The following is a 15,849-nucleotide window of genomic DNA, read 5'->3' as shown; positions in this document are numbered from 1 at the left end:
TCTCCTCTCCTCTCCTCTCCTCTCCTCTCCTCTCCTCTCCTCTCCTCTCCTCTCCTCTCCTCTCCTCTCCTCTCCTCTCCTCTCCACCCCACTTCTCTGTTCCTTTCCTATTAACTCTAAGGTAACCACGCTCATTAAAGGCTTTATTCAAATCACCTTTTGCTCAAGAAAAAGATACCCATGAACTTTGAATTGAATCAGACGTTGGCTTTCCTACTGCCCAAAGATGGAAAAACAGGAGTGCCAAAGCACATTCTTGTGGTGATCCAGTGGATCAAATGTAGTACCACACTCACTCTATTCTGCGTAAAGCTCATTATTAACACCAGTTAAAGCCCAATCCATAAATACTACAAACACCTAAACCTGGACTTCATGATGTTAACAAGAACCATGTCATTGACTTCAGCATGGCCAGGCTCTCTCTTCAGGTCTTCGCTTCTCCCTAAGAGCCAGTAGGGTCACCTGGTGCTGCAAAAGCACAATACTGTAGCCAGGACAGCACCCTGGTTGCCTCAGTCTCCAGGTGACTGGACATGTTCTATCCCTGTAAAGAAAATGAGAATATTTCAAATTCACTGACAGATTAGCTGAGACCAGACTGCTCATTTTGTTGTGACACTTGAAGACTTTTGCCAGGTAAGCTGAGAGGATTTTTCCTTTGAGGAGATCACGACAGATTGTCTCTACTGTATAATATTCCTCTTGGTCTTTTAAAATATTGTCTTACATCTTTGTTCCATCTAGCCTTCTTTTGCCTAAAATCATGCTTACCCTAGACACCTGTGTCTAGAGTGACCTATGGGACCTTCATTAGAAAAGGAAGCTGATTTAGTTGGGGAATGGGAAGCTCTGGCAGTAGTTCAGCAGCAGCTCATGCTCAGAATTCTTCTTTCAGTTTCCGGGGATGTGTTATTTCTGAATTTCTCCTTGCATGCTTTCTCTTAACAATTCCATTTCCAGCATTAACTCGCCCCTTTATTACCTCAGAGCTGCGAATATGTCTCCAGCAGCCCTCTGGCAAGGCGCCGCTCTAAGGCACAGTGCCTTTTTGCCTTTATCACTAGGTGTATCTTGAAAGTTGCCTCTTTTTTCTACCCTTCCCTCCCCTCCTGTCAGGAAACAAGGTTTTTCAATCAGAGTATCTGGGCAGACAGTTCAAAGGCAGGCTAATTCTTTGGTAGCACCATAAATAAGCCTGTCTCTCTCTGCTCCTGCAGCTCAGCAGCTCAGGCCTCCTGGTACTATAAAAGTCTCTGTCATTGGAACCTTTGCTCTGTGACTGCACATTTTTGGGCAATAGGGCATGTAACGTACTTTTGAGTCTTCATATGCCAAGATGCAGAAAATCAATTTTAATGTCCTTACAAAAGAGAACTAGTGAAGCGAAAGACTATTGGTATTGCCAGACACCCTCCTGCACTGCAAGTATGAAGAGAAATGCTACAAAAATAAGAAGAGGTTCGGTGCTTTTTTGAGCCAGTTACTGTTGTGACGGTCATTAGCTGTATGACACAGTGTAGGGGAATGGAAATGGCAAAGTGAGTGTCTTCTTTGTAATTTTCTTAAGAAATGTTTGTTTCAATAAAACAAAAAAGTGAAAGATTATGCTCTCTTTGCCTGCCTACTAGCAGATCTTAGTCTGTTCATGTCAGCACCAGATTAGAAATCAAATGAGAAAATTGAAAAACAGCATCTATAAGTCTACAATACCTGAAGAGAAAGTGTTGAGAAAAATTCCCCAAGACAGGAGTAATTAAATAGTAAAGTAATGGTACTATAAAGATCTCCTTGTAGTTTTAATAAAAATCCCTCGTTCATATCACTCAGTAATAATTAGCTTTATCATACCTTGCTGCATCTGAGGCATAAAACCACCCATATCTTGATTTTTCTAAGCCCTCGTACTAGCTTCAGAATTTCTAATGGTTGAACTCCACAAATGAGAAAATAGAAACTGAAAAGAGGAGCAAGAACAAATCAAAACAATCAGTTCAAAGCAAATTGTATTTTAAAAGCTGAACATTTCATTTCAGGGTTTTGACAGTGGCAGATTCTAAAATCTTGGAATACATGGTAGAAAAGTCAACAGCTTTTGTCAGCAAGTAACATATAAATGGGAATTATTTCAATCGTGTGAGAATCTTAAACTTTGCAACTGTGCCTTTCTAGGGATATTTAAAGCCGTGCATGAACTGACACTCTTTTGTACACTCATACAAGGCATGTTCTTGTTCTTCCAGTTTTCTTCGCCCTGTCTACTGTTGCTAACCTCTTCCTTTCTGACTGCATCCTGAAACAGTTTCTCAGAGCACTCCAAGCGTTGCACACGGCTATCTGTCAGTTTTATTTAGCAATAGGGAAGAGTTGTGTTGTGCAAGACTTCTCTGTTAATGTATAAATACTGATACACACAAAATATCAGCACCGCATTTGGCACAGGGAAAGTCTTTTTTGGCTGGCTGTATATCAAAAATAAATGGACGTTCAACAGGTGGATTTAGCTGGTGTTTTATTTTCCTCTAAATATCCTCTTAACAACAGCATCATTTAAGCAACCTCAGAAAGAAAGAATGCTGAGTGCAAAGAGCCAAATATAATAAAACTGTGAGAAATGTGTTTGTACAGTGCATTTAAATGCATACTGGATTACAAACTAGGTGATTCCCTAGAAACACCTACAATAAAAAGTTTTTTGTGAGCAGCTCTGTCTATTATGAACCAGCTGTTTGCAGAATTACGCAGGTATCACTGTGCAACCCATTCAAAAAAAGAATAATATAGCTTGAGAAAGATTACAAAAGAGCAAGTTTGAGGCATTATATCAGAAAAAAAAATAAAAAACTCAAGCACAAAAAATTATTTTAAGTGTGCCAGACAAGGGCCTACAGGCACTTAAAACAATATCCTATAGGGCAACAAACACAAAGACATGGTATCAGAAAATTGTTAGGCATTCTGAATGCTTCACATGCTCAAAATATATAAAGTTGAGAATAGGTATCCAATATACAATGCAAAAAAAGTTTTCTGAATTATTAAATCCATGCTGGTTTTCTCCGAGCGATGCTTGCTCAAAACAGCTACTTCAGTGAGGTTTTCTAAAAACACTGAAATAGTCACAGCTTTTAGTACATTGTTTTATGCTGCAAGAATCATGGCTTAGCGGTTTGCTGTGGCATGCGAAATAATTTTAAAATTTGTACCACTGAAAGACATGGTCAGTGCTCTGCTGCTACAAATGGTTATATTTTGTTAGAAAATCACTGGTGATAGAGTGATTAGTGGGCTGTGGATGCATGGGTAAATAACAAAATCAGAGTGCACAGAGCTGTCAACTTCTGGAAATAAATCACATTCTGAGTTATTTTACTAAATGCAAGTGTCTACATCACCTTGATATATAAAGTAGGATTATATTTCTATCTGAGATAGGGAAGATTTTCACAATGATGATTTTTTATATATATACATATACCCATGAAACACATGGAATACACACTCTAAGAAATTTGGGGTAGTTTTGCCAAGATGTTTTTCCTAACAGTAGGAAAAATGCATATTGTGATGATGATGTTTAAAAAAAAATAATAATCCTGGAGTGGTAAAAATTACTCTGGAAAAAACAGATAGTATTGGAAGTGAGATGGAGTAGCCATCAACCGTGCCTCCAGAGTGAGAAAGATGCAAAGCATTGCAAGTGGCCAGGTCTCCCACTGTTGCCTGGGGGTGGCTGCCCTGGAGCAGACCGTCCTAGCCAGGCATCAGGGGAGTGTCAGGACCTCCAGCCCTGTGAGGGGACAGAGGTGCCCAGAGGGTCCCCCCAGCACTTGCCATCAGTGGTGCAGCCACCCCATGGCCTCGGGGCTTTCACAGCGTGCATCCACCCACTAGAGCTGAGCCCAGGGTTCAGCAAGGGTTTCATCTCTGCTTCCCAGAACATCTCTGTTTTGACAAACACACATTATTTCCACTGGAAAGCTATTTTCCTGTAAAATTCCCAGCCAGCTGTAATCAGGAGTTATTTCCTTCCAGAGGCTGTTTTCCACAACACAGCGATACAGGTTGCAAGGGTTGTGACAAAAGTCTTTACCATCAATAGCATGCTGGGAAACTGCTTTCTACCTGTACGTGCCAAGCTGTGCAGGATCAGGTGTTCGTTCTTCCTCTGCCACATTTTAAAGGTGTGTGGTTGAGCTATTCCTGCAATACACACCCCTGCCACAAAATCATGCAGTAACAATAAAAAGTGCTGTGGCCTTTCACTTGGTATGCTCTGCTGTTACTAGGTTTTACTCATTGATGGAGCCAACTAGTTTCCGACATAAATCCACAGACTTCCATGGTTTTGGTTGGGGTTTTTTTTTTTTTTCACATTAGGAAACAATAAATTTCATCATGTTTATGAACTGTTAAAAATAACTACACCTATTTATCTCTTTTCTACAGTCTCAATTTTCTGCGGAGGATACCACACGAAAATACAGTGATATAAATCTAGATGAACCTGCAGACACATTTATTCATGATACATTTTAAAAGATTTAAGCACAAATGCAATGCAGCTCACTAGCTTTCCTTTCTATGGTCCTGAGGCATATAGCAACAGCTGACTATACTGATGAACCATACAGTTTGCTTTTTGCCAGTTCTCAAAAATCAAGCAACCCTATATGACCAAAATTTAAATGACTTTTTGGTTCACTTCTCTTTGTCTACATGCAATACATATGTACTGCAACACAATTGCTCTACTTGCTTAGTATTTGTCACCACCGTGAATAGTTCTTGCCCGATTTGTGTATTAATTTGGGTGGCTGGCATAAGCTGTACCTAGCATGTTTTCAGATGTTCAGTTCAGTTTGAAATTCATCCTGTAGAAATGCCTACCAGCACTAGTCTCTCAGGGCACCTATGTATGGCTATGGGTGTCTGTAATATTAAGGTTAGCTATTTTCTGACTCAGTGGCATCTGGCAGAGCATTTCTTGCAATTCCAAATACACCTGCAAGACTAGTTAACATGTTACAAGAACTGGTATAAGTGTGAGATTTTTGTAAGTCTCTAACTTAGTGTCAGCTAGGTGTTTCCAGAAGCCTAACCAAAGTTGGAACACGCTGACTACTTTCATTTAACCAAAAAAAAAAAAAAAAAAAAAAAAGAAAAAGAAAAAGAAAAAGAAAAAAGTGCTGCATCCTTTCGTTTCTGTTTTCCTGTCTCTGGTGCATCAAATGTAATACACCACCAGTGAGAAATAGTGCCCATAATGTTGGCTTAAAGGAGCAAAGGAAGGATTGGAAGAAAAGTCAGAAATGTAGAGTGCAGAAGACACCTGACTGGAGGTTCTGCAGGTGTACAAGGAAGGGAATGGATGGAAAATGGTTTCAATGCCAGTTCCCTTTCCTCCCCGCTGGCTTTCTTTTCAGTTTAAGAATCAAGAAAGAGGTCATGATGCTTTGTTCAAAACTCTTCAAGTCATTGACCAGCTGTTTATCCATGAGGAGACTGAATGCTCTGACAGGAGATCAGTGGAAACAACTGCCATCCTCCTGTTTCCTTCACAACCTCCATTTGAGACCACTCCTGATCAGAGGGGGGAAAAACCCTTCTCTAAGTACTCCGAGTCACAAGTCTCCATTCAAACAGCTCCCTTCAAAGGTGCAGCACCTTTTTACACAGCAATAGATTTTTTTTCATTTGGAAGAAACTAATTCAGCTCCCCAAAGTGATACTGAATACTTGTTCCACATCACTTCTTCCTGAGCGAAAGCCTTACAGCCACCACTGAGCCTGCAGGACCTGGAGTGCTGCAGGATGGCTGCTGGAGGACAGCAAACATCAGTCCAGTGCAGGACAGTTACAGCACTCCTCCCTCCCTCCCATCCAGCACAGATACCTGTGCATCCTGTCCTGTGGCTTATAATATTAGAAAAATAAAAAAATATCCTTAGATAAGCTGTGATTTAGGGAGAGCCACCCTCCCTGGGTCTCTCTCCAGCTCCCTGCCTCATCCCCTTTCCAGCCACTCCTCCTCCCTGCCCGGACACATCTCTCCCATCCCCTCCCACACCCCAAGCCAAGGGCTCAAAGTATGTGAGGGCTGCCTGGATGCCAGCTAGGAGAGCTCCTCAGCCCCCAGCATGGCTCCTGGGCTGGCCCTGGTGTCCTGAGAGCCTCCACAGTAGCCTTGGAGCACCGTGCATGAGTGAATGACTGTAAATATACTCAAAAGTGGTAGCTTCCATACACTGAAAACAGTTTTCTTTATCTCAAGAAAAATATTAACTGTTTTCCAGGTAAGCCTTCCTTAATGCTTCTATTCCTCTGTTTCCCTCTTTCAAACAGCAAACAGAATTAAACTCTCAGACAACTGTTGATGTGGGAGAGAAAGAGCAAACACTGACTTGTACATACACACTTCTTAAGGATCTGCCTTTTATTTTACCAAAAACAACCTTCTGCTATTCAGCTTTAGTAAGTCTTGATGATTTAAACAAAAGGTTTTGAGTGATGCACTGCTCCTTCCTCCCTAGGCAGGACACGAGGAGAGCAGAAGCCTTCCACACAGCCCTAGACCCACAGTTAAGGTTTTCTTCATCTTCTCTGGCTCAGGCACACTGGGGAGAAGCCTAAAAGCCTATTACCAGAACACACAGTCCTCTAGACATTTCCCACAGGGTCCACAAAGCGCGAGAGCCCTAGCTTAGCACCAGAGGATGACTGCAAAGCAGCTCATGGAGGTACCAAGAACCCCAAGGAAACACCACCCTGCAGACACGGGACAGCAAAGGGCCACTGACAAAGGACACAGCCCAACCACTGCAAGGCATCGGTTGTCCCGAGACATCTGCGTGCCACTGGCACAGCTGGCATGGTGCAGGATGACTGCACACGTTTCCCTGGAAGAGCCCTCCCCATCTGGAGCAGCTGCCCCAGCAGCGCCATGCTGGCTGCCTGCTCTTCCCACAGGCACTCGCTCCGGAGGGCTGTCCGTGGCTGTTGGTTTTTACTTCTGAAGTTGAACCATTTCCTGCAATGTTGTCAAAACTTGTCATCACTAAATAGGTCAGAGATTCTACATATAGGAGATATAGATAGATAGACAGAGAGAGAGAGAGAGAGAGAGAGAGAGAGAGAGAGAGATGTAGGCTGGAGATCCTCCTAAAACCTCACCAGTGTGTCTTAACTAGTGTCATTTCATTACTGGTCATTTTAGGCTATGTCCAAACCCTAGCCATACCGACAAATAAAAGTTAACTCTGAAACTCACTCTGACTTTCGTCCTAATGCAGCTTTAAGCCAAAGGCAAAGAGTTAGTACTTTAATCCACTTCACCATCTATCCCTCTGGGGGTTCATAACTCAGCCATGAATGTTTGTTTTGAGCTGAAACTTGCAGTGCAGGTTCTCCGCCAAAAAGCCACAGCAGGGCGGTGGGCAGCTGCTCGCCGGCAAGTACCGCAGCCCCTGCAGAGCACGGGGCTGGGAAGCAGCGGGGGACCTGGGGAACTGGGAGGGCAGAGCCCCTCTGCAGGGAGAGGGGTGGGCAGTGTGGGAAGGTGCAGTCTGGAAAAGGAAGGAAAAATGACGAGGCATATGTACGGTAACACCTTCGTGTTCAGTGTGCATGTTCCGACTGTCACGGTTTGGCTGTCCTGACTTTTCACTCTGCGAGCTCTTTGCACAGAGACTGGGCTATCCCCTGATCCTTATTAGGCAGCGCTGGGGTCAGTGTAATGCTCTGAATCACCATAATCACAACAATAATAACGCCAGTGTGACTGGCTCTTATTTCTAAAACTGACCATTTTTGTATTTCTGAGCATTTGTTTTCACCTCATGGCAAGTTTTATGCAGATTATTAGAATGCAGAATAAGATTCAAGCAATCGATGCACTTTATCTGGGGTCCTGCCTCTGGGTTGCCTGCCTGTCTCAGGCTTTACACTGTGGGTTTTTTCATAATGCCTTCATCAAGAGTGGAAACGCCATCTCCAAGCTAAATGACTTCCCTGCATCCAGGTGGGATGTCTCCAGCAAAGCACAGAATCCAGATCACTGAAGTCCTGTGGTGGATTTCCAAGCACGGGGGCACTGAGATGTGAACTATGACTTTTACTGACTACAAAAATAAAATCAGGTATCCTCTTCTCAGAACACAAAGTACTTTATATATGGCATGTTTACTGACAGTTTTCCTAGTGTTTGACTTCTAGAATTACATCTTTAATCTCTTTAATGCAAAGCTTGGTGGAATTATATCAATAATGGACCTAATGAAAGATTTTCCATTTCTAAAATCCTTTTTCTGTTCTGACATGCACCTTCAAAACACATCTTATTGAACAGCTCTCTTGTTTTCTTTATATAGCTACTCCTTTCTTTGGAAATCTTTCTATGGGTAACAGTTAGTTAATCTGAATTTTGAAGCTCCAGAAGGAAAACAATCTTTATAACCTATTGTCATCTGTATGTACGTATACATACCACTATGCCTGATGAGAGGTACGCCACCAAAGATTGTTGCAGCTGTAAGCATGTTAAATAACATTTTATTTTACATGCTTATACATAACATGCTTAACATTTATTTAACAGAGGCATAGTCACCCAAGCCGTGTTTCTTGACAATATTTTGATTGATCCAAGCTATTTGATTTGCAGCAAGGACCAAGTTTCTGTAAAAACCCACATGGAAAAACCATATTCTTCATCAACTACTGACAAACCAGTGCAAGGATAGGCATGATTAAGCAAGTGTGTAATGTGAATAGAGGAAAAGCTGAGGTGTTCTTGGAAATGCAGCTCTTGGTGCGCAATGTTGCACAAATATCTGCCCACTTAATTCTAGCTGAGTGAGCATTAAATGATCAATCAACAGCTCACCCACACAGCCATTTACCTTCGATGGAAAAAGGGACTCCACTCTGCTAGTGCCCAACTGCAGAAAAGGGCTTGTGGTCCACCAAAGCAAAGCATGTTCTGGGAAAGCCTGCAGACCACGGGATCAGATGCTGGCGGTCACCACCTGCCTGTCAGCACAGGCAATCTGTCACCTACCCCCTCTGTCACCTGTGTTTTCATCTGGCAGTTGGTCTGCTTTCCATTAAAAGGCACGGGAGCAACGTAAGCTGACCTCCTTGCACTCGGTACCCGGCATCCCCTGTCTATTTCTTCTCCACACCCGTGTTCTCACAAAAGCAGCAGAAAACCACCCAAACAAGCAAACAAAAATACTTGAGAAAAGAGAAACAAGGAGACAGCTACTGGTGAAACATCCCAGCTCTCTGACTCCCAGGAACCAGCATCTGCTCTTCCCGGCAGCCCTTTCCAAACGCAGCAGCATCGGCAGCCATACAGCGGGACTTTGTGCTCGGGCTTTTTTGGTGTTTTTCTCCTTTCTTCGGGTGATTATTAAATGTGTTCGCTTTTCCGATATTTGTCTCTTCGGTCTAGAAATAGCACAGATATAATATTTCAGCTGAATGAGAAAACGCTGACTTCTGATGTTTTCCACAATAGATGGGTTGATGTGAATATGAAAGATGATGTACTTGATTTGTTTCGCTTTTACCAGCCTCTAGAGAGTTTAATCTATCCAGAAAAGAAGTGTCTGTCTGTTTTTTTTCTTCCTTGTGTGACTGGCAGTTCATCATTTTGTAAGACAGCTATTCTAAAAACAAAAAAGTAGAATTCATAAGGCAACTTGATGAGTTTTATTCATCCTATTTGTAGTCAACTTCCTCTATGAGATTATGTTGAGATATGTTTAATTGGCCAGCTACCATCAAGAAGGTGACACCTGGATTCAGTGCCCAGACTTTAAAATAAAGGGGTTTTCCTTCTGCTTATCAATATTTACTGAATTGAAACTGTCAGATTCAGCTTTATAAAACTGGCCTAAAGCAGCACATGTTTACTTTATGTTTACTTACAAATTTAAGCATATTTTACATACTTCCTAATATTTATTTCCACTTATTTTATTTCCCAAAGGGAAGAAGATTAATATGCTTCAAGCATCATGCAACAACGAAAAGATGTCTCAGGCCATGTTTTCTTATTTTTATAAAGTTTTTCCTACCTCATGGTAGGAAAGTGACACACTGAATAGAATTAACTAGGATGGTCCTGCTTCACTGATTTGTGGGGATAAGTCTGGCCGGCACAGAAAAAGCTGTAATGTGGTCCAGAGCAAGGGGTCTCTTGCTCATTGATCGCCAGCAGCCAGACACCAGAGAGCCACAGCACCTCCTCACAAATGGGACCACATCCTTTACCCAAGGGAGCACCAGTTGCAGCCATTCATCTTTGAGGCTTTCTGTCTGCCAAAAAAGCAGCAGGGAAATTCAGTTTCAGGTAACTCCAGCAGGAATTCTGGTAAATATGGCCTTTTCCTGCTTTTAGCGGATACAAAAAGCCCTGAGTGACACGAAAATATGTAAGGGCATAAACCAAATGGATGTTGAGCAAGAGCTTCTGCTTTCCTTCCCTAGTCATATGAGGATAAGGTGACATTCAATTACATTAAAAATTGGCAGCTTTGAATAAAGGAGGTCTCCTTTCACATAATTAATGGATGGAAGTCCTAGCCCCGGGATATCACTGAAAAGAAGTGCTGTTCCCTGACTCCAATGAATCTGCAGGGATCTGCACATGCTCCAAACCCAGACCTGGAAATGCAGTTGTCTCCCTGGGACTTTCCAGTATCAACAGTATGCAAGATCCAGGGATGACTCTTCAAAGGGATTTTATAGTAAGAGAACAGTAAAAAATGCGTCCTCTGACATGTCACTAAACGTTTGTTACATATGACATCTGTACAGCTGTTGTGAGGATTTAACTCACCAGCAACAACTAGTGACGTGTCCAGTTTTTCACAAGCAGTAGAGTACTGACAGCTCTGCTAGAGCTAGTGGCTTCATTGCCAATGATTTAAGAATTTAAGATGATTTTAGACATTTTAGACTTTTAGACAACATTTATCAGTTACAAAAATCTTATGAAGTTCTACATTTTCTTTTCCATCATGGACTGCATTTTTCCATTGACTTTTGGTGTGCATTTTGATGGCCGAAAACCAGATGTGGCACCCACTTCAAGTAGCACATTAGCAAAACTAATAATCAAATAAAAAGCATCTCTCATGAGGTGAATATTTTTTGAAGAAATACTGAGTATAACTTGTGACTAAGAACAGTAGGCAAATAGTCCTGGTTCCTTAGTTGTCAGCAACCTTTTTTGCCATGTTTTTAACAAACATATTCAGCCACATCTAATTGCGTGACAAAAATAACATCTTCAGCAGGTAGGAAGTCACTCATGAAGCTGTCCCATTTGGCTCCCCAAGACCTGGAGAGTGGGATAAATGGAATATGTTCTACTGTTACAAATAGTCTTTCATTTGGAGTTTTATTTGTAACAGAAGGAGGTGCCTCAAAGACTGCTTGCATCTAGGTAAGTAATGAGGGGAAATGCAACAACAGGTGGAGCTGGTACCTGCCCAAATTTCAGCACAAGCGCACCAGACTTATTGGCAGGGGGCTCTTGTCAGAGTATACAAAATACCAGACTAGAATTTATTTTTGTAGTTCAAATAACAGGACAGCACTGTACAGCACAGGTTGACTAAGAAAAGAACCAGATTATGCCTGATATCTGTGCTAGGTACTGCAACTATAAAAATTCAGGCATGCAGTTTTAGCAGGTGAGACCAAAGCTACATCTCATCTAAGGTCCCACCTCCAACGGCTGCTCTAGCAACAGCTCGGTTATAAAGGCATGCTAGCTGGGCTTGAAAGACCAGCTCCTGTATTTCTGTGCTTCAAACTAAGTATCGGAGCAGCAAGTTTAAGGACACTTTTTTCCTCATAAACATTCATAAGAAGTAGATATACAAGCAGAGATGTCATTTTCAATGCTGTAATCCGAGTAATTTGAAATAAGTACAGCCATATTGTTAGAGGTTAAAGAGGATACAAGATGATTATTTAAAAAAAATCAGCTTCACCAAACCATTTATCTTACTTTTTTTTTTTGGTTCCAGAGGACAAGATCATGACAGTGTGATCTCTCCCGCAAAAAAAAAAAAAACCAAAACAACAGGCAATTGCATCTCTCTCCTTGCAGGAACAGCTCTGTGGACTCCTTTGGGAAGGAGAGAAAACTGCACCCACCAGCAGGGAAGTGCAAGGTGCTGCTGCCTGCCGTGCCAGTGGTGGCACAGCCACACAAAGCCACCAGGCAGCCCAAAGCAAAGCCGGCCTTGGGAGCGTTGGCAAGCTGAACACACTTGTCCCAATAGTCAGTGTACTCCAAATATCAACTTCAACTTTTATAAGAAGGGATGAATGATTTAGGCAGAGCAGCTTAATATTATTTCAACTGATATTTGCCCTCATAGAGATTCAGCCCAGTGCCTGAAGTGACAAAATACCAAAACAAAACGCATGTGGTGGGCCAAATACACCTGGTCAAGATAAGCACCTGAAAATTAGGATTTCCATATGAATTAAAGCACTTTATCTTTAGAGGTTTGTGCCTCACTATTTATAGCACAGCTAGGTGGGTCCTGGTCTTGCCTCCTTAAGCATATGAATAGACCCATTCACTACTACTAGTGAGGAGAACAAGGACTGTAACAGCATCTTTCACTGTCTCTTTCACCATTAGCAACTGCTAGCGCCCATGCTGCTGAGCAGATGCCATTATAACCCGCAGCCCAATCCTGATCTCAGTTTACAGTAGCAAATCACGAGTAAATCCACAGCAGTTGCTGTCGTTAGGGCAGGAGTAAAAGAGCTGCGAGCTAAGTGGCATCAGGATCAGATCATCTGCTTACAGCCTCGTATGTTTCCAAAACATTCTCTGATGAGGCTGAAATTTTCCGTGATTGATCTCTGGCCAAAAGCAACTCTTTTTATTTTTTTTTTCTTTTAAGTATAAGCAAACCCTCCATTTTCAAGAGGAAAAAAGATGTTGGAAAGAGGACAGAGCAACCCTGCGAGGAACAATTCTCTAACCCACAGCCTTTTTGCTCGAGCCTTTGTATCCTCATAGTGCAAAATGTTGTTTATTACTATAAGATAGTTGATTGCTAAAAAAGGCCAGAAAAACTGCTGTTGGACAAAAATAATGCTTTTGTCCCACATCTTATTCAAACACATCTCCTGCATACATTTTTCCTGTAATTGCATGTATTGTGCAACACTGGCAATCAGAAAGTAACCACCATACAGCTGTTTATAGGATGGGACCTGACAAACCTGGCTATAAAACAAATAAATCTTTCTCTTTGTAGTTTCAGGGGTGTAAAAGCATCCCTCTGCTTTGCAGAGCCCGTACAGGGACCTAAACCCACAGGTCCCCCATCTAGGAGAAAGAGCAAGCTCAAAGCTTCTGATCAGGACAAAGCCAAAGAGCAGGCCAGCTCATTTGCAAGTGAACAGTTTACACAAACACACCAAAAAGAACAGACCCATTTAAAAGAAGTTGTATTACCATTAAAAATAAGTTTTTAAAAAGCCATGAATGTGACTTCTAGCATTTGCTGCAGACTTTTGGATAAAGTACCTCTTTACTAACTCAGAGCAGAAGATGGAGAGCCTGCTTTAGTTTCTCCAGGTTTTTGTTTCCAGCTCAGTGGTTTCTGCCTGAGTGCAGCCCAGATTCCCCACAAGGTCAGCAGCCATTCAAAATCGGTCCCACTTCTGAGGACCAGCCAAGCCTCATTATATTTCTGTGCAAACATCCTCCTGAAATCGCGGCTCCACTGACAAACAGTGTTGCACAGCAGAAAACAGGGTAAATCACACCGAGCTGCAAGTCACCACTTCAGAGTTTCCAGCGCATCTATAAAAAGCACAAAATCTTTAAACAGGACGAAAGCAGGCAGTGCCAGTCAGGCCTGCGTGTTGGTCTAAGGAGGTGTTCAGGATCCATACAAAGGTCGGTTTGATAAGATGGTTACACATTTAATGATTTTCAAATGCACACGGTGAGGGCCCAGCCTGGCTCAACAGAAGCGTGAGCTGTTCAGCAAAAAGGTTGGTCTGCAATGGGGATCTAACACAGAAGGGGGGAAAACCCCCCTTACTCCACAAGGCAATATATAATGCTGCTTGAAGGGGTGGTCTCATGTCACAGAGACGATGATACACACCGCTCCTGCCCCACATTTCCCCTGCCTCTGTTGGTGTGTGCCATCCCCGGGAGGTCACATCTCCTTGCTGTGCCAGGAAGAGGACCGATAGTTTTTATTGGATTTCAATTATTTAGCATGTGTGTATCCAAAGGGAGAACGATGTTAAGGTTCATGGCAAATGTAAGCAGTGTATGGCTGATACCATGACACAAACCCGGCCAGTTACCTCATCAGTCACAGGCTGCCTGTGAAATCTCATGCAAACCACTCACCTGCCCCACCGGACCGCAGAGCAGGACCATGTCAGATGCCTGTATCCCAAAATCCCTGCTTGCTGTCCTTTAAGTGCTGCTTCTGCACAATCCCAGACGCTTTCAGTAGTGTTGATATCTCACCCCTAAACCTCACACAAGCTTTTCCTTGGCTCCCCTGACAGTCCAGTTAGATGCACTCCACATTTTAAAAGTTCTCTGAGAAGAGGGAACAAGTGAAACGAGGATTTCCTTCCCACCCAGGAACGCCATAAACACCAGGCTTCAGAGCCAACCTCACTGACGTTGGACATCTTTGTCTCTGCACTACACTGCTTCGGCAAAGGCCGTGGGGATGTCAGCCTCCCCCAGAGCCTGCTGCAGCCCCATAAAACACAGGCTGCTCGGAGCCCGAGTCTTCCTCATTAAGGAGAAGGGACACCCAAAGCGACTGGCTTTCTTCCCCAGACAGAAGGAAAGTGCTGACCTCCAGGCATGGAGCAGGAGCTGGGAGTTCAGCCTGCACGGTGCTGGGCAGCAGGCAGCTGGGATGCAGGGGCTGGCTGCTTGGCCAGCGTAGCTGGTGACAGAGATGTACTGCAAGACAAGCAAAGGTGGCTGCTGCCCGCAGTGCTCAGTGGTGGCAACCAGCATGGGTGGGGGAAGTGGTGGCTGCTGATCTGGGGGGCACTGGGGAGATGGGGCGCTGCTCCTGTGGCGTGGGTTGCTGCTGGAGTCCCAGAATCATGCCCAGCCCTTGCCACAGCAGCAATGCTGCGCAGTCCTGACCTGGGTGACTAATGCCAGAAGAGGGCTTTGGTTGAGGATTCTGGATTTCATCAAGAGTCCTCCTTCAAGTCCAAATTGAAGCCTCTGCTTTCTGTCGGCAAGCTGGGGAGAGCTGCCACCCCCACCGCAGGGACTGTGTGCGTCGAGTGGGTTAAGGCAGAGAGGCACAAAAATAATGTGGCCATGGGTGACCACAGAAGCACCACAGTTAGACATGGTTTGTTTAGTGCCAGAAGTATGCAAGTCACCTAGCCAGACAAGAATCTTCCTCCCAGAAAGGCTCCCAAAGAGCCTATCATCAGGTTTTTTAAGTGTTTGCAGTTTGCTGGCTGAAGCTTTCAACTGGAGTTGGTCTTGCCTTGGGGCTGTACACTTGCAGGGTTGGAAAACACAGTGTTGATATATTCTTGCCAAATTCAGCTTGTTCCTTGGATTGTTTCCTTTCTCTAATCACTGTTTATCTTTATATGGGCCAGATTGGCCCATTTCTTCCATTCTTTCACTAGTCTCTACAACAGATATATGATCTCTGAAATTCTTCCTTGGCTGACCATGGTTCATTCATCAGGGAATAAATTTATCCCATTGTTGGGCAATTAGTAAGTACTCAGTGAATTTCCAAAGGCATTTCTGAGACCTCAGCCACCTTGAATTTCCAGGTGTCACAT

The sequence above is a fragment of the Falco punctatus genome (genome assembly GCF_963210335.1).
Source record: "Falco punctatus genome assembly, chromosome: 1".
NCBI classification, from domain to species: domain Eukaryota; kingdom Metazoa; phylum Chordata; class Aves; order Falconiformes; family Falconidae; genus Falco; species Falco punctatus.
This window is presented reverse-complemented; position numbering follows the sequence as displayed.